Below are 19979 nucleotides of genomic sequence, written 5' to 3' on the forward strand. Positions count from 1 at the left end.
AGTGGCCTGGAGTCGATTGCTGAATAAATGTGTCTCGAAGGAATGGAGGCAAAACAGAGTAAGTTATTTGACTGTGACCAGCAGGGGCATTGTTAAGATGGTGTCGACCGGAAGAACAATGATTTGGGTTGTAAAGAGGGGTCGGGTCAAGATAAGCTTTGGCCTCCTTCTGTCCATTCTCGAACCGAACACTTTGTATGAGCTTTTTTTTTTGTTTACTTTTTTGGTACTTGTTCGAGATAAATTAAGATCAAATCACACATGACGGAAGCTTCTTTTTTTCTGTATTTGAGTGACTTTAACCGAACATCGAATTCATATGATCATGTTTGGCTTGACTGTTTAGTGCATGTCACCCACACAGCTCCGATATTTACACAGGAGAAAACCTCTTTAATCCAATAAGAGATTTTATGACAGCGATATGACCCGTGTTCTCTGAGCAAACAGCAAATACGACAGCAGAATCAATGACGCCTGCTTTTTATTTTTTTATGTCTCATGACATGACAACGCAAAACAAACACGCAGTCGCCCGAACAAGGATGGAGATCACACCAAAACAAGCGTTCAATGGAGGAGCATCATCGAAAGTCAATGACTTGTCCTTTTGCACTGCCTGTATTTGCAGCATCATGTGTGCATTTGAACATATGCGCATGCTTCCGTGTGACTGTTTGTCTATGTATATATGTCAGTGTTTAAAATGGCTTATGTCAATATGTGCTTAAGTGTGTTTTCTTTAGCGCACTTGTTGAGTGTATTTACTAAAGGAGCGACTGACAGCGTGTACAGAACAGCCCAGACTCTAAAGGCAGATATATTCCTTAGGGAAAAAGAATATATAAAGAGATTTTAAAAAATGATTATAAGTTTTCAAAAAATATGAAAAAAATGCACAAGGTAAAAACAATTTTTTTTCTCGTCCACTTGAAGTCACCATCCTCACGTTTTATACTGTAATATCTGTGATTTTGAATGTGTGTGCCTGTAAAAGGCGAGGCCTGGCCCGGTGAGTGACGTGGGAGCCAACGAATGAGCGTGCAGGGTTGGCTGTTGTGAGCTCAGATTAGCAGCTTGTTGTTCACTGGCTAACCAGTAGCCAGTCTGGTAAGCTATGTTAAATTAGCTAACGTTAAATTAGCTAACGACATTGTTTGTGTGTGTGTGTGTATATGTATGTGTATATATATGGCATTTGGCGCCATAATATATATTTTAAAACAGCAACATAACAAGTTAAAAGCCCCCATTTTATAAACACTACATTTGTTTGAGTGACTTTAATGTAGAAACACTTTGCCAATAAGATCTTATTGTGTTGGTAAAAAAAAAAAACCCTCTAATCTACATTTGTGTAAACCTCAATCAAACGTTTTTAATGGTTTAAAGGAAGAATGCCGTGACCCGAGGCGAGGCCTCCCCTGTTTCTTTTTGCCTTTTATAGCTCACCTTCACTCACCGGTCCCCGGGTTACGTCATTCATTCGGTGTTATAACAGAATGGCAAATGTGTGCACTGGCAAGCTCCGACGTTGCCTGAAATATGAATCATTTGCTGGATTAGCCATATTCAAATACAGCCCGTGGGGCCAATATCGACTATTAATTCCTGTTGGAAGAGGTAAATTAGTTGGTAAAACGCATCCACACACACACACACACACACACGCACGCACGGATAGACATGGCCAAAAGAGCTCTATATATAGTCATTACAATCCACATGCTGCCAAATTGAGTTATACAAAGAATTTAACACATGGCTTAATGGACGGAGCATCCCCCTAATAAATGATGGCCTGAAGCTTTTACTGAATAGAGGATATGAGACTGAATGTGCGTGTGTATGTCAGTGTGTGCCTGTGTGAGTGTGTGTGTGTGATGAGCTGAAGGCAATAACCGCAGTGAAAGAACGCTATTGAGGAGGTGGGGGGTTGAACGGCTGGAAAGGGGGTTAAATAAGGTCTGTCCTGGGGTTATTTGGGAGCTTGTTGAATGTAACCAAGTGTGGGAGTGGGAGGGTGCTTCAATTACTGAAAATGCATTTAGATCAATATAGCATGCTGGCCAAGAAGAAAAGTACAGATCTGCTAACTTTCTCTTAATTGATACTTTTCCACCCTTTTGTAATCATTTCGTGTTGGTTTTTGCGTCATGTTGTTTCGCCCCTTTTTGCATTTTATTGCTACAACCGCGAGAAGTTTCGCCACTCGGCAAAGAATGCATATCTGAGGAGAAAAGGGAGACTGACGAAAGCCCACGATAAAGTAAAGTGAAGCGAGACAGAGGACAAAATAGGTCGGAAGAGAATGTAACCATTTTTTCTGTGTGTTAGTCAATGATAAACAAAATGTCAGCTGTTTGTTTACATTCAAACTTTTTTTTAAATATTGTCATTTCCAAACTTATATCAATCTAAGAGAATTAGGGGTGTCAGGTGATTACTTTTTTTTAATCGTAATTAATTGCATGACTTCAAGAGTTAACTCACAATTAATTGCAAATTCTATATCTGTTCTAAATGCACAATAAAATTGTCAATATTTTTTTTCTGTTTTCATACTCTTGTTAACATAAAAGTAGAAAAAAATGTTAAACTAATAGAAATACGGATGTACCTTTTAGTCATTGATACAGCAATTTCATAATAATTCATAAAATTTAGTTAAAATGAAAAAGATGTCCTGTACTGTAAAAAAAAACGAGTGTGATATTGATTCGTCATTTTTCTGCCACTAGATTGCATAATTGCATTTGTAAGATTTGTATTTTCATATTAAGATCTATCTAACCTTTAGCATGATATAACTTGTGAAATTCTGCAAAAAAAACATTTTGTTGTAAAATACAACTTGACCCCAGTCTCCACAAATATATGCATTATTATTAAATTAAATTATTACTGCTAAATTTTGATGTGGATGTGTTGCGTTGCGACTGGAATTTTAAAGTAAGGGGTGGTCAATAATCGCGTGTTAAAAAAATTGTGCCGTTAAAGGAACCTTAAATGAACTCAAAATTAACGCACTCATTTCAACACCCATTATATAATAATATTATTCAACACTTATTTTTAATTGCATTGTATGCATTATTGTATTTATTTAAGAATGTTTTCTTTATTGTTTTATTTATTTATTGGCTCCGTACTGAAAACAGAACATGCGTCGGATGATGAACACACACAGATGGCCTAATATTCATACAATAATCTTTCCTGCTGGCATGTGAGGACACTACAATCCAAATCGACGGGCTTAAATCTAATCTGAGCGCAGATGCGTTCGTGTCCGACGTGGGGGTGACAAAGGTGGCGCAAGGGGAGGATAACCTGCCAGTGCCGGAATTCTTTGGATGAAATACGTTAGGTAACTGGCCTTTGCCTGCAGAGTGAAAACATCGCATTATGCCCAAATTACTGTGTTACATCACACGCTGGCCACTGCTGTGAGCTACTGTGTGTGTGTGTGTGTGCGCGCTTCTGATGGTCTCACTGATAGCAGATTAGGAGGTCAAAGGTTCAGTTTGGCCAACTACACATAATTTGAGGAGGGATCTCCTGGAGCACGTTTGCCCAAACATGGTCAGAAATGGTCAACATACACACTAAGGACACCCCACTCTCAAACACACACACACGCTGAAACTGCTGTTTCCTACTACTCCATCTTAAAAGATAAAAAAAAATACTTTTTAATGTCTTGTAGACCAATAGATGGGTCTCTGGAGTGCCCACCCACCTACCAGGTGTGAAATGAACAAAAACAAAAACATATTTCTGAGAGCTGAGTGAGCTATGCTGTTACCAAACAGTGAGACTAATTAACATACTAACCACTCCCACACTGATTTTCTTCGGCAATGATTTGACAGCTCACATATGATAAAGTGAAAGTGAAACTTTGACACAAAGGCCAAAGCTCCATTATGTCAAATGCAAAAGGTAAGCAGAGCTGCAATTTTAGCACAGTTAACAGGTCTAATCCAGCAGTATTAGCTTCTGATAAAAAAATTAAAATCATCATTGATCAAATTGGCACCCCATTGTTACACAGAAATTAAATTGGCCAGCGGCGTCTTAATTTAAGGTAAGCAGAGCTGCATTAAGTTTTCTAGGGTTGTCAAATTGTTTAAAATTACCGAATGAACAATACTGAGCTCTCCAGAAAAAAATAAAAAATAAAATAAAAAAGTTTTCTAGGGTTCACATATTAGCAGTGGATAAATGGGGAATGTTTGTGTTTATTTTCCAACGATGAGATCATGTGCCCAAAAAAAAAGAAAAGTTTTTCAATGTTTCAGGGGATCACGTCTCAAAATACACCAAACATCAAAAATTACAATACACTTTACACACCCTCTTTATTATCAAGCTAAAATGACCGTGTTTTAGGGGTCAGGCCCCGTCTCATGCAAGTGAGTCCAGCTTCCGTTGCCATGACGACCAGGGCTTAAGCCATGACTACGACAGCTTTACCTGCAAGAGCAAAGCTACACTGCCTTGTTTACATTTAAACATTGATACCTTTAGCCCAACATGGCCGTCACATCCCACAATGCAACGTGATTGGTTGCCGTATGCTATATGTATGCAAGATACCTAGAAATGAACAATGTATCCCGCCTGGTCAAGCTTCTGTCGTATCTGAAACGTCACCCAATAATGAAACTGCTAACGACCACAACATGCCGAACCTTGCAAGGGGAAAGCAGTTCTGAACAGATACTTGAGGGAATGACAGAAAGGGGCGGGAAAGATGAGCAAGACAAAAATAAGGGATTTCTCCCATTGCCCAAATAAGTATGCATTAATAGAGAATGCGCGCCGCGCACCCCTGGTGAGCTACTGGTGAGGCAGCCAGGAGCTGAGGAGCTGTGGAAAATAGAACATGTCCTTATAGAGAGGATTTGGAGGAGGAGCAGCTCCGAGGTCCGGGGGTTACATGCTTGCCCAGAATGCGAGCTTAGTTTCAAGTGAACTGGACTCAACCGACTGCGAGAAGTCCTGAGGCCAACTGGAAGGACTCAGCCCGAGCGTCGCTGCGGCTGGGCTGCACCTTGAAAGTGGACGGTCGTTCTGGCAGTTCAATCTCAAAGGACGTCACTCGGGGGGATTGGACAGTTGCGTGACCCGGGGACTGAGTCCCATTGGAGCAAGTACATCATAGTCTCGTCGGGACCAAAGGATGTGGGAAACAAATGCAAGGCACCTCCATATTTGTTAACTCTTATTTCCCAGTCTCCGTTCCTCTTGTGCCTTGTCAAGACCTCTACAGACAAGACCTGATTAAGGTTCATGCATTATCAAACCATCCATTTTCTCTCGTACCCTGGACTGGGTGCCAGCCAATCAACATGCCAACTCCTGCATTAGCGTGACAAGGTTCACCACTGTCTTTTTAGAAGTGATGCTGTTCAAGGTTCTTTGCGTCAAAACGTTCCAAAGGTTGTGTTCACACTGCAGATTAAAGGTGCGACGGTTGATCAATTCATCGATAAGTCAATGAATTCATCATTCTTTTTGATAAGCGATTAATCATTTAGAGACCTACAATTGTCCAAATCCTCATGATTTCAGCCTCTTGACAGTAAATGATAGATAAAAAAAAAAATCAGCTGATGTTTGATTAACACTCGCTTGCAAATCAAAACAGCAGCAATGAAAACATGACTCCTTGGCAGAGGTACCTACACAGAGCGTAAATTGAATTGATGCCCCCCACTCCCCCCTCCCTCCTCGAGGGATATAAATAAAGGAGGCCCTTGAGCAAGAAAGCGAACTTATATCACGTGAATCCTCTCTCGTAACAAGTGCTTCCCAGGCAGACACCGAAAGGAGCAGGAGCCAAGAAAACCTGCCTGACAAACAAACACTCCACAGATGTTGCTCGTCTCTGACACAACTGGTCGCCATAGTAACCCAGCGGGGCCGGTCACGGCCTTCGCTTCGCCCGCTTGCCGCGGCGACGTCATGCAGACGCACACAAACACACACACTCTCAACTCGATAACAAGTACACAGACAAGCATTCCAGCTTGTGATGTGGACGCCAATGTGTGTTTTATACTGACGGGGGACGTGCGGGGGCGGGGCTGGGGGAAACGCAAAAAGGCCACCCGGCCTGAACGCTCCCTTGGGCCTTGACACAAATTGCTTGACCCATCATTAGACACACACTTAGTTATGTTACCGTCTCCGCCCGCGCAGTACACACTCCTCTTGTTTGTGCTGCTAAGTGAAAGGAGACCATTTGAATGATTGCCAGTATGATGCCCATTACTTTTTTTGTAGACTGTTTCATTGCTGTGTTTTATTTACTTTTGAAGGGAGGAAGGCCTACTCGTGATGTGTACCACATATTTACTTGCAACGCTAATTTTGCCCTTTAAAGACCTCGTGTCTATTCAGAGATGAAAAAAATCTACCAATAACAATAACCGACACATTCATATTTTTATATTTCATATTGTGTCATATTAACGCTTCAAAGAATAAATCACTCACAAAAAATCATTTACTTGTCATTAACAGTGACATTTTTCTTCTACTTACTGAGCGGGGCAGCAAAATGAGGGGAGGACAGCACTAGGCCACTCTGAAAGCAGATAAAACAACAACAACAAAAAAAAGGGGGTCATGGAGACAGCGAGAAGAAAATGTCATCTTACTTGAGTGTAATCACGCTGCCGACCTTATTATTCAGTCTCATGGTGTACACTTACAGTAATATTACGGGTGCCTAGAGGGAGTTTCGTGGGCGCGCACACACAAGACACACACTGAGGTACAAGAGTGATTACTGTTTACAAATTTACATTTTTTTTGTGACATTACAAAATAAGAGCTAATTACTGCACATGTAAATGCATTTAATGAAGAAGAAATCTTCAATGGCCATTCTGAAGCAGAGATAAAAAGCTAAATGATTCCACGGCTTTTTCCCAAGCGGGACAGGAAGTGCTTGTGGTCGTGCGGTTGCTTGGTAGAGAGATAAACGGATAAGAGCAGGCAGCGCAGGGCACATCACCAGAAGTAAAAGACGTGTTCCGTTCCGGGACTATTCCCGGTTATTTACGGAATGTCCTGTCTTTCCCACGTCTCAACAGTCCAGTAATATCCAGGAGGTTTTATGAATTGAAAAATAGCTACACTATAGAGGGGTAAACATTTTTTTTTACTAAAAACACATTTTTTTGTAAGACACTGGAACTAATTAATGGCCTTTCCATTCATTTAAATGGGGAACAATAACTTTTGCTATATTATTTTGATTTAGAAGAGCCGCCATGAAACAAATTAAACTCAGTTATCAGCAAATAAATAAATGAAGTAGGGATGGACCAATTATCATCCGGATGATATTTTCTTTAATATTGCGATTATGATCTAATAGGCGACTATTTTTTTTTTCAAGGTCCTCGTCCCATGTATTTTTTTTAACATACACAAGCAATAAATTAATCTGTCTGACAAAAAGCTTTATTATACATCAATGTGTTAGTCTTATACTCTCGGTTAGACTAAACCAAAATTCTCGGTTGCTACGGCAATGACCATCAAATGTTCTACACATCGAGTGTCAATCCTGTCGAGAGCTCTCCAGCGAGAACGCACAGATCCATACTGCGCGAGGACGCACTGTACTGTATAAGTTGGCTTTATTTGGAGAGGATGCCACATGTGCAATTATCATTAAGGCAGCGGCCTACGCGAGGATTTAAGAGGTGTAAACAGAGGCAGAGCCGGCAGCGTCACTTAACCAATGACAATGACGCAAGAGATTAAAACAACACACACACACTCGCTTGCATTCAGGCGCACGCACACGCCATGTCCCGCAGGTATCATGAGATGGGAAACGGCGAGGGAAGTGACATTCTCTCCATGTTACCCGAAATAGGCGCTTCTGAATATAACACAGCCTCACCCGCGCTAATTTTGATGCTTGTATGCAATCAAATAACAACATAAAGCACAGACAGACCTCCACCAAGGCAGATTTCTTTTTTTTTTACTCTGAAAATTCCTGATGTTCAATCAATACAGTTCCCCAGCTCAAGTTCGCCAAAGTATTAAACCTGAAATCCGCGCTTTGCGCTAAAATGACCAACTTCCTGTTCACATTTAGTCATAGGTCCTTGAGACTTTTTCGTGTATCCCGTCCATGTCCTGTGGGCTCTAGAGTAATTTTCAAAAATATCTATAATTTTTTGGCCCGTGATAGTAAACACAGCAATTCCAGTTATTTTTTGCAAATTAGTTTTCGCAATCGTGCCTCTGCTAACAAACAACCCAACCAACGGAAATTGTGGTTTCTACATTCATCCTTCGGGGAAGCTCTTTTGGGGCCAGTGAAGCCAAGGAAGCAAGGGAAGACGTTTTTACAAGCGACATCAGAGGTTGAAAACCACACTTGGTGGTCTGAATCCAAAACATCTCGGCTATAGTCGGCTAAGTTTGAAAATGTAAGAACCCAGGACCTGGCCCTGGTTTTTGCTTGACTCTCGGCTGACCCGAACACCTCGCGGGGGTATTTCTGGCCATCTTCCGGTTTTATATGGCTCCTCCGGGACGTAAAACGACGCCGGCACTCTCAAGAGCAAACCTTCAGGGTTTTGCCACGCAGATGAATCCCCACTGGGCTGGTGGGAGGGTTTTTGCCGGATTAGAAAGAGCAGCTTTAATGCTTCAGAACGGAGGGGACAGTTTATTCTGTTGGCAATAAATCAATTAAACAGAAGAGCACTCTGGCCTCTTAAAAGGCAAATGATACAATTTCTGCTGGATAGGTTTAATGGGCAAAAGCTCTTTGTGGTCCAAATAAGACCGTTTCCCACTGAGCCCAGTTAGATTTACAATATTCTGTTGTTTGAGTCAAAACTGTCGCCGTCGTAAAACCTTATTTAAGCGTGCAGGCAACAGTTTTAGTAACATTTCAACATTCTTAACTGTCAAGTAAGGGTAAACAGAGGTAAACCAGTTTAATAAGAATATGTCAACAACAATAAAATACCCTTTAAACACTCTCCTCTCTTTAAAACGTTTAAGACAGCTAGCTAGACTGCTAGCTCAAGCAGTAACAAGTCTACGACTAAATGCTCGGCAAAATCCAAATCAAGTCAACAACAAACAGGAAGTAGAAACTTATTCAAGTAGAAGCTAAACACAATGAAAAGGTCGCTAATTTTAACCTTCCTGTCAAGCAACGGTAAACAAAGGTAAAACAGTCTAATAAGAAAATGTAAACAACAATAAAATGCTCCTTAAACACTCTACTCACTTTAAAACAATCACGACAGCTAGCTAGACGGCTAGCTCAAGAAGTAACAAGTCTTCAGCTCCAAATGCTCGACAAAATCCAAATCAAGTCAAGCCCTTTGTCCCAACAAGAATAGGAACAACAAACAGGAAGTAAAACCTTATTACAATAGAAGCTAAACACAATAAAACAGTCGCTCATAACGGACAAATATACTTTTAGATTAGTCCGCGACCTTCAGGCGGTATCTTCCTAGTGGAAGTTTTAGTAACATTTCAACGTTCCTGTCAAAGGTGAACAAAGGTAAACGAATATGAAAAGAAAATGTAAACAACAACAAAATGCTCTTTGAACACTCTCCTCACTTTAAAACGATCAAGACAGCTAGCTAGACGGCTAGCACGAGAAGTAACAAGTCTTCACTCAAAATGCTTGACAAAAAGTCAAATCAAGCCATTTGTCCCAACAAGAATTGGAAGTAGAAACCTACCAAAATAGAATCAAAACACAATGAAACGGTCTTAGTCCGCTACCTTGTAGCGGTAATTAGTTCCTAGTGGAAGTTGTCGTTCATTTCACAATGAGTGCCACAACAACCCAGAACCTCAGAGCTTAATTCAGATTCGTTTTCATGTCTATTTATCGAGTTCGGTTCTCGGCAAGCCCAAGAAGAATCAGATGAACCTTCAGTTCACCAATGGAACAAATGGAAAATTATACCCGGCATACACTTATAAAGCTGTCAGGAGCCAAAGTTTCAATTCCAAGATTGGAATCGGAAGGTGAGACTGGGCAATTTTTCTGTTCTAGCACTTAGTGAGTCAGCAAGAGAACACAGAGAACGTCATCACTTCCTGCACCTTGAAAAGAATGACGGAGTTTAAGTGCAAAATCAAGTCTGCGTCGCACTGAACACGTTCTTACTCATTCGCTAAAATGCTGCATAATTAGTGATTTAAGCGGGTATGTGGGCCACATCCTACTAATGACCGGATGAATGAGTCAGTGACGAATAGAAATGCGTTAAAATGGCCTCCAAATTTGAGAGACAACAATTCCAAAACACTGACGGAAAAATCAAAAAACATAAATGTTATAATGTTGGTTATAAATTGCCCGTATGGTTAAAAAAAAAAAAAATGTTGAATTTGAACGTGACGGTTCGGTCCCGGAACAGATTATTTCTATTTCTATTATTTCCGATGGGAATTTTTGTTCAAATCCAAACAAATGGTAGTCCTGGAACAGATGGCGTTCCGCTGTACATGTTGTTAAATAAACACTGGTTACTCCATCTTTACTTTCATTGTGGTGGATTTTATTTCTTCAGTTATTTTTCTATAAAAGAACAATGGTTTCTGAAAGAAGGATTCACCAAACTGCAGGCGCTGTGCGATGATGCGCTGTTGATTGCGAGCACTTTCCCAAATGTTCACGGTTTGTTATGACAGCCTCCTAATAATGGATTTATACGCCGGGGCCAGATGTTTGTTTAAATGACAGCGCCGAAAAGTGGCCGCTGACGAATATCTGGCGCTGGCTTCGGAAATCCATTGCCCTCGTTTATAATCCTCAAATGCGGTCCTCGGGTTTTTGTTTTACGAGCAATAAAGTTCAAAGGACGGGCTGTTGAAAATGTAGGCCATAAATTAGGCTCAATTCTTTGCGCTGGCAAAGAAGCAAGGCCAGCGGCTTTGGATGATGCAAGTTAATAGGCACGAACGCACCATGCTCGACATATCGGTGGCTAAATGTTACATAATTACTCCGACTTATTATGTTGCAACATTGGCTCCCAGCGCACGCATAGCGGGGCGGTGGAAAGACGAGGGAGCAACATTCCTGCCGCTCGTCAAGTCATCTGCGAGTCATGTGTCCGAGCGGTTGGCTTTCAGGGCAACGTATTCTGCTCAATTTGACGCTCAAACGGAATTCGTGTGAGCTGTGAAGCAACTCAGCAACAATAACAGAAGCTCAATCGTGAACAAGTAAATTCAGTAAGTTTGTCAAGGCAAAACAAATAGCAAGCCTTTGTCTTTTGCCTTGGCCAAAATTTGCATATGAAAATATGGTGTCATAAAATTCATGTACATAAAATGCATTTCCAGTGTTCACTGGGAAATGTAAACAGTAAAAAAATCGTATTTTTAGAAGTGGAAATTAATTCCTAGGCTCTGTAATAAAAATAATATGCACATATTTAAACGTTTAAATTTCCATTGCAAAAATGTTGCCCAAAAAGATTTTTAAAAATAAATAAAATAATTAAGTGAAAATATCATACATTCTTACCTTAATTTTTTTAAACTTATTTTTATATAATATGACTGAATTATTTTTTTATTTTCAATTTTATTACAGCCACATAAAATCCAACTTAAAAATGTTATTATTATTTTGGGGGATTTTAGGCTTTTTAGTTACTATACTGAACATTATGAAAATATTTTAAAAATGTAGATAACATTTTATATGGAGGAAATCCTGCATTCCTCCTTAAACACATGATCTTAATCTTAATAATCTCACCAAAATTAATATTTAAAATTTTGTGATGTAGTAAAAAACAAAAAACATATTATATTCTGACCTTATTTTCAATATATATTTTAAATATTAAAAATATTAAAAAAAAAAACTATTTTAAATATCATAAAAAAGCATTATGTCACTAAAACTAATATTGTTGTCTTTTTTTCATTTTATATTTGAGGGTTTTTGTGTAGATTCTGAACATTTGAAAATTTCCCAAAAAAATCCTACATTTGGACAATACATTTTTTAAATAGGGTCTAAATATTCTATTTCAATAACTTGCTAATAATAATTCAGCACACTTGCATTTTTTTTTTTTTTTTTTTTTTGCTGACTGCTATTGGCGAGCCTTTATCGGGCCAGCTGTGTGTAATAATAGCAATCCAGCAGAGGACGGGCCGCCGCCGAGTATTCCGGCGTTCTGGAGCGAAGGTCGGCAGTTTAATTGGAAGAGCAAATTTCGTTCACGTGTATCCCCACCGTGGATGGGAGCCATGGGGGGAAGACGGCGTGCGTTCATGTGTGTGTGCATACATTGAACAGAACGCTAACAGATAAGGCTTCGTGTAGTAGCTTTCAAGGGATTTTGGAGACAAAAAATAAAGAAAAGTCCCTGTTTGGTGAGCATTTTGGTTATAAGGTTCACATTTGGTACAGAAAGGGGAAAAAAAATGTAAGTTTGATATACAGCCAAAATCATATCACTAGCCGTGATGTCCCCTAAAACATAATCAATTTCAAATCCTGCTAACTTCAGTTATTATGATGTCATAATTTCAATATTTCTTTCTTAACGTCAGATACGGCGAAGAAGAGGCACAAGAACACCTGAAGGCTAATCAGCCCCCGCCGGCCACCGGACCTCGTGCTACACACAATGACATCATTAATACATGTTACATAATACGCAGAGAACCTCGTATGGAGAGCAATCATTTCCCTGCCTCATTACGCCGTCTATCTGGGGAGCCTCACAGCAACAGCGGCAGCAGCCTGTTTCGTTGGCCGTGACTCATGTTGTCACAGTGCGGCACATGCACGCCACGCCTTGCTTTTAGAGCAAATTTCGCCCGCCATGCTCCGCCCACACACATAATTACGGAAACGCACAAGTCTGTCTAGTACAGGCGGTTCATAGTTGGTCAAAATCAGACAAAATCTCATGGAGGAATTAGGCGTTAAAGGAAATGGGTACAATGAGACTAAAATGGTAGCTTCAAAACAAAATGGCAGACTTCCTGTGTCTTTTCGGGCCTGGCTTAATAAGACTTTTTATATAACAAAAGCATCTGCAAGTCCGTGGGTTTTTTGTTTTTTTAACACAATGATATCTTGAGATGCAAGTTCAATTTGTTCCATGACCATACTTGCAACTCAAGACGATTATATCTCAAATCATCTTTGCCAACGGAAATTAATTTAAACTGTTCCAGTATTCCCCATCCTTGTTTCTGCCTTGTCCATCTGGGGGCAGTACACTATATGACAGACTGATACATCGTTCATTGAGACACATCAACTCCTCTCAGCTCATCGGTACGGCAATAATATCAGTTGTTCTTTGCAGAAGATAAAGAATACATGACTGTGAGTACTGTAATGTCTCTCTGCAAGCGTAGCTGGGAAAAAAACATGCGATTTGGGTGTTGAATATTGCGATATCAATATTATTGTGATATTTAAGATGTGCCTGATAAAATAACATTTTTATTGTCTCATGAATGTTTTTGAGCAGCAAATTTAATTTTATAGGCTATTTTGTGTTCGGAATGCCCGAGATTGATAGATAGATTTCCTCAATGCACATTAAAGTTGAATTTTGGTTGGTCAATTGATTGCATTAAGCTAGCAGACTTCAAGGTTAAGCTATGCATTTTAAATACACAAAATTAATATAGCATATAGCATTTTTATTGCGAGTCAAAGCAAACAAATCGGCCGAACGTTGGGTTGTGTCTCGAAAAACTCGCAAGTCGAGTCACTCGTATCACAAGGTATGGGAAACGCCCCCAAAATGGTGACTTATTTGGCCCAAGGATAACAATGGCGAAGTAGTTTCGAGAAGTAATGCAAGAAGAACAATCACCGGTCGTAAAAAGAAAAAAACAACAACTCACCAATTCTGCATCAATTACGTTCAGCGGGAAACGCTCATGTCTTGGCCAGCCTGCAGAGACAAAAAAAGGACATACGGTAAGAAGTGGAGAGAATTTCATCAATCACGCCGCCGGGACTTATTTGGCAAATCACGCCGTCTACCCGTAAAGTCACACAGCAGTCTTACCAGAGCGAATCGGCAACAATGAAACCTTGACATGGACGCGGACGTGTAGAGAAAGTATGGAAGTGACTAGATGGAAATGGAGGCCGCTCACGTAAAGGACAAATAACAGAGGCACACAAAACAAGAGAGAGGGAGAAGGAATCCCCTCTAATAGACGACGTGCACCAATTTGCCACCAATATTGATCGTCAACTTGAAAGAATGAACACCACACCTCACATGACTGAAATGAAAAACCGATTCCACCATGTGTCGCAATATGGCGTCTTGCTTCAGCAGTTGAGCGACGTCACAAATGACTGACGTCATCACAGCACTGACGACAGAGCAGATGTGGCATCTGTAAAGCTGAAGTTCTCCCATGTGACAATTGATATCATGGCAGACGTGGCGAGAAGTTGATTCGACATAAAAAAAAAAAAATTTAATTCAATTAAAAAAACGTTTCTGCAAAAAGCTACACGTGGAGTCGGAGCTGTTTATAGGGCAAATAAAGCCAGCGGCTTGCCTGCGAGTTATTACACTGAACAAATAAGGAGCACTTAATCTGCTGGGTGCATGCGATCAAACAATTGTCACACTGAGCAACAGACATGTTGCTGCTGACGTTTGCTAATGCTAATTTACTGCAATACAGCAGGCAGGAAAAACGATTTACGAGCAGTCAAACTTGGACTTAGTGTAGTCGTAACTTTAACGCTGTACAATGATGCACGTATTGTTGACGTTAGGTTGATTCTATTACAACTTTCATCTAAAAGAATGGAAAAAGTTTAGCAACATCATTTTTATCACATTAGCATGTCTTTATTCTGGCAATATTTTGTTTTTCTTGTCAAGTTGTGACTTTTTCCAGATAATTAAATTAAGACTGTGTTGACGTAAAATAACAACTTAATGTTTGATTTAATTTATTGTTTTATGACAACATTACCGTAAAAATTACCGTTTCATCAAGTGAATTTTTCTCTCTCCTATTACAAATTAACAGTCGTAGCATTATGATTTCATTCTTGTAATATTACAATTATATTTCCTGACAATATTTTGACTTTATTTTCATAATATTTTAATGTTTGTAACAAGTTTTTTTCTCACACGTTAAAAAAATAAATAAATCTGGGAATATTCAGCGTTCCATCCCCAAAAACTTTATTCTTGCAAATTTTTTTAATATAATTTCTTCCCCCCAGGGATTATAATGACTTCATTTTTTTACATATTATATTATTTTATTTTTTGGGCAACATTGCGACTTACATTTGTTCTCATAATAGAAAAATATATTTGCTAGCGAAAGTATGAAGTATGAAGTATGAGTATTTTTAGTATTTTATTTCATTTACTTTATTCTCATATGATTTTAACATTTGGTCCCCCAAAAATATTTCACCCCCCAAAATGTTACTTTATTCTTTTAACATTATGGACACAGTTTTTCTGACTGGCGTAAAACCTGCATGACGTGTGCTGTATCTCTACCCAGGTGCAGATTAGACCCAATGTTGGTAATTTTCTCAAATGAGCCTAGGCCGTTGGATCTGCGAGATGGGGGTCCATGTTGGGAGTGGTCACGGCCGACTTCAATCATGGCCAATCAAAGAGGCTCAATTCACTGCCTTCAATTGCAGCGTGACAGTCAAGTACAAGAATGTCAATGTGGCATAAACACATTCACGCCATGAATGGTGTTAACACTTAAAGACCGCCTACTCACCCTGATCATTCATGTGGCATAACTGTCACACATTGGGATGGTAAAAAAACAGAAAAAAATATGATTCAGAGGTTTGATAACCGCTGTTCACATATTTATGTATATAAATAGCGTGTCGTGTACGTTACACCAGCTGTCTACCCTGCGTGGTGTTAGATGTGGTCTGACGAGACCTAAGGTTTAGCTCAACTTTCTGCCACCAAATTGAATTTGAACTTGTTGTGCTGCACCACCCCATCCAGCTTAGTGGAAACCGTTCTGCCAAATTGGCGCCAAAGCGCACATTTGTGTCTACGAAATAGAGCCCTATGACTTTAGTCTTGTAATATTATATTTTTTTGTTTTTTTACTTTGTTCTCATCTTATTTATTTTTTTCTTTTGGGGGGAGGGTCTTTCTGACTTGCTGTCTTATATATATTACAGTTGTAATTTTGTGCAAGACATTTTATTTACCGGCATTATTAATACTGTACAATTGTACACTGCTATTTTCTTTTTTTTCAAACATTGCAAACCCACAGTGGTGTAGTGGTCCCTGGAGAAGTGGTACACTCTCAATTTTCACAAGTTAAAAAATAATTATAACAATTTTAAGTAGTCCATAAAAACATCCTCTTTGGGACATGCAAGAATTAAAAATCAGTCATTTGCTCACAATAATAAAATGATCATGACTTGTTAAGAACAGTTTGTAGTTACTACTGGTAACACAAGCAGCCTGAAATGAAATGAAATGTATTTGTCATGATGCAAACGCACAGTATAAATAATACGTAAATAACAAAACAAAACAATATTTAGAAAACCAGTCCGGTAATGTTTTGTGCTGAATCTTAAACTATTTGTCCCCATTCTTGTGTTTTAACTTATTTTAAAATCCAGTACCAGCCTAGCTACTATAAACCTAAACTAGAGAATCAGCCACTGCTGAACGGTGCGCATCAGGGGGGGATTTAGAAGTGGGTCTACTCAATACTGACTGAAAAAGAAGTGGGTACACCATGGACTACACCACTGCACCCCCATCCCAAAAAACTATCTTCTTTTACCATCACAACTTCATTCTGCTAATATTGCACCTTTACTTTTCTCATATTTTACTTTATGTACCAGGAAACCAGTTTGCAAGCCTTTCAAACAAGAAAAGAAAAAAAATATGCTTAACATTCCGTATTTCTCTTATTGCCTCCATGATGCTGGAGGAGAGACCTTGAGCAATGACACCTTGCATGCAGCACTATTATTTGGGACACACACACACACAAACACACACACGGACACACGCAACCTGCTAGAAACACACACACGTACACACTCCAGTAGCCTTTTGCACAGCGGGCACTGGCTTTGTCATTGCCCGGCTGCAGTCCGCCTCTGTCCCGCTACACAGCTAGCTGTGCCTTCCCCCACCCCACCCCACCACCACCACCCAAAACCCCCCCCCGCCCCCCGTGGAAACATCAATACTCTCATCTCTTTTACATATCAAGCCCGCCGCCGCGCGCGCGCGTACATGAAAAGACATTTGTCACGTTTTTACCTGCTAACGTTACAAGCTCATGGCACGCTAGCGAGTTAGCCACGAGCTAACAACTGTCTCCAGCTGTGCGTGTAATAAATGTGACGCGAGCTATCCTAATGGGAGTTTTTTAATTCTTAAAAACGAAAAAAAACCCGAACATTTTGTTGCAAACAATCGTAAAAGGGGCGTTTTAAAGCAGCACGAGTGTAGCTAGCTTCTTACGATATTTGCCGTTTAAAAAAAAATATATATATTTTTTTTTTAATGCGCGAGGAAGAGGAAGGATGCTGAGTACCGAGAGGAGTCCAGCAAGCAGTCCGGTGCGGCTCGTTCCCTCCCCGGCTGCCTCCCTCTTGGTCTCCCCCGCTCGTGCTGGTGGTGGTGGTCCCGGTGCTCGTGGAGACTGAGCGGCGGCCGTCCGACCAACAAGCTGCTCTTCCTTTTGTTATGTTTGTGTGTGCGCGTGTGTGTGAGAGAGACACAGAGAGAATGAGAGGGGGGGAGAGAGAGAGAGAGAGAGAGTGAATGAGTGCGCGGAGAGTGAGTCATCCAGCCCAAGCACTTCCAGCTCCTCCCTGCCTGTCTAACAGCTGACTAGTGGAGCCGCCGTGTCTTGATGAGGGGCAAACACACATGTCAACAAAGGAATAACCAATTAGTAACGATACGCATGGCAGAAAATGGTGGCCCACTGCTCAGTTAAAGCTTGGAAAAATAGCTCCAACAAATGTGATTTAGTAGAAAATGGGCATCCAGCACAAGAGTGTCTTGAGCCCAATTTATGTTCCTGGGCTACTTTGCTGCATCCGGCATAGACATACTGAAGCAATTTTGCGTAAAAAAAAAAAACCTTGGTAAATGATTGGCTATATTCTGTGGCTGTTTTGGCGTATCCGGTGCAAGTCTGTTGAGGGTATAATGAAATCTTGATACTATCAAGGCATTCTGGATCGAAATTTGCTGCTCAGCGGTTTGCATCCGGCACAGGGTGTCTCGTCGTTGCAGGGTACAATGAAATCTGCAGAGCAAAATGTGCCGCCAAAAAGAATCGTGTCCGAAAATTTGGTTTTAGTTAAGTATAAGTGCTACTTGAGGGTGAGCAGGGTACGATGAAATCTCAAGACTATCAAAGGATAGAAACAGAGAAATGTGCCACCCAATGGCAGAAAGTTGGGTCTTGTTCTGCTGCTGCATGGCTACTACATCCAGCACAATGTGTTTTGAGTTGGTGCAGCGTACAATGAAACTTCGAAAACTTTCCAAAGCAAAATGAGATGCCAAGTGTCAGAAATCTTAGTCTTAGTCAGTGTGTTTTCATGGTAGTTTGCTGCATCCGGCGCATCGTATATTGACTGTGCAGGATACAGCGAAATCTGAAGCCTATCAAAGTAGAAAAATGTGCTGCCTAGTGTCCAAGAGCTGGTATTTGCTAGGTTCTGTGGATGTTTTGCCGCATCCGGCACAACATAAAGTAAAGTAAAAAAATAAACTAGGTTTCAAAAATGTGAAATTGATTTACGAATGATTAAATAAGCCTTAATCAAAGGTATGGTAAAAAGCAAAATATTCTACTTGTGTGCGGCATAACAGCAAAATGCTGCTTCACCGTGTTTTCTTTGAACTCTGGGCCCCACTAATTGACTCAAGTCTGCAAACATCAAACGACACAAAAAAAATTGGGAAGCTGCTGCGAGCTTGAAAATACAACGCGTGTCGTGTCTTGACACAACACAATTGTAAGGAATTGTGTTGGAAAGGAAGATCAATACATAATGATCGTAACCTTTCCCGGCACTGACGTTTTGCATGCGGACAACAACAATGAGTCACTCCCTCTGGAGCCATGCCAGCGTTAGACACCCCAATCCATATACACACACACACACCAAGTGTTATTATAACCCTTTAAGAAACACCTGTAGACAATCAATATAATAAATACTCACAGGCATATATTCTTTATCCTCTTAAAAAAAAAAAGCTAATATTTCCACACATGCGCACACGCGTTTGCTGAACGCAATGCAAAGCAACGTTAAGTTTGCGTGGGTGGAGTTAAGACAATGTCTGCAGGTTATTATACTGAACAAATAAAACACAGCAGTCACGCAACAGGTTTTAGGACACGTCACAAATAGAAAGACACTCGCTTGTCACATTGTCATCGATGTTCTAACAAAATTGTTTTTTTTTTTGCAAGGTAATTTTTTGCACCTTTTTCTTCCAATCAATAATTCATCTTTCTGACATTGACTTGCGTGATTCCAAATGATTGGCTGCCAAAGTTTTTCAAGGCTACAAAAAAGGTTTCTTTTATGGAGCAAAATAGAAAAACTTTATGAAAAGCATCGACATTTAGACGGTCTGCTGCCAAGGTAAAAAGTCGAGATAGCTTAAAAAAAAAAAACACATCATGCATTGTCACAAAATAGCTGTAATAACTCTCCACAAAGTAAGAGACAACTATTAGGAGAATAAAGTCCTATAAGTGTATATAAAAAAAATTGGCAGTAATATTACAAGAAAAATTGTTCCAAAAATAACGTCAAATTGTTGAAACAATAAAGTCAAAAGTTTGCGAAAAAAAATGGGTAAAAGGTAGGATGAATAAAGTTAAATAAAGTTATAAGAACAAGTGTAGCAATTTGGAATTAAGAC

General features: G+C 40.0%; 1 protein-coding gene across 3 annotated transcripts in view; it reads right to left on the reverse strand.

Annotated features, from left to right (window-relative positions):
* plcb4b (phospholipase C, beta 4b) overlaps nucleotides 1–17815 on the reverse strand; it is a 51480-nt gene extending 33665 nt beyond the window's left edge. For 2 of the 3 annotated variants that reach the window (XM_086061257.1, XM_086061255.1), the window contains exons 1-2: nucleotides 17617–17815; nucleotides 13915–13964 (exon numbers count right to left, since the gene is read on the reverse strand). The gene's annotated coding sequence lies outside the window, so the exon portion shown is untranslated. Of the gene's footprint in view, nucleotides 1–6555; nucleotides 6599–13914; nucleotides 13965–17616 lie in introns of all 3 variants that reach the window. The other variant, XM_086061256.1, reaches the window with a different exon arrangement.
* Between the last annotated feature and the right edge of the window lie 2164 nt (nucleotides 17816–19979).

This window comes from Leptonotus elevatus, chromosome 18 (genome assembly GCF_054856555.1).
Source record: "Leptonotus elevatus isolate MCC_2025b chromosome 18, RoL_Lele_1.0, whole genome shotgun sequence".
Classification (NCBI taxonomy): domain Eukaryota; kingdom Metazoa; phylum Chordata; class Actinopteri; order Syngnathiformes; family Syngnathidae; genus Leptonotus; species Leptonotus elevatus.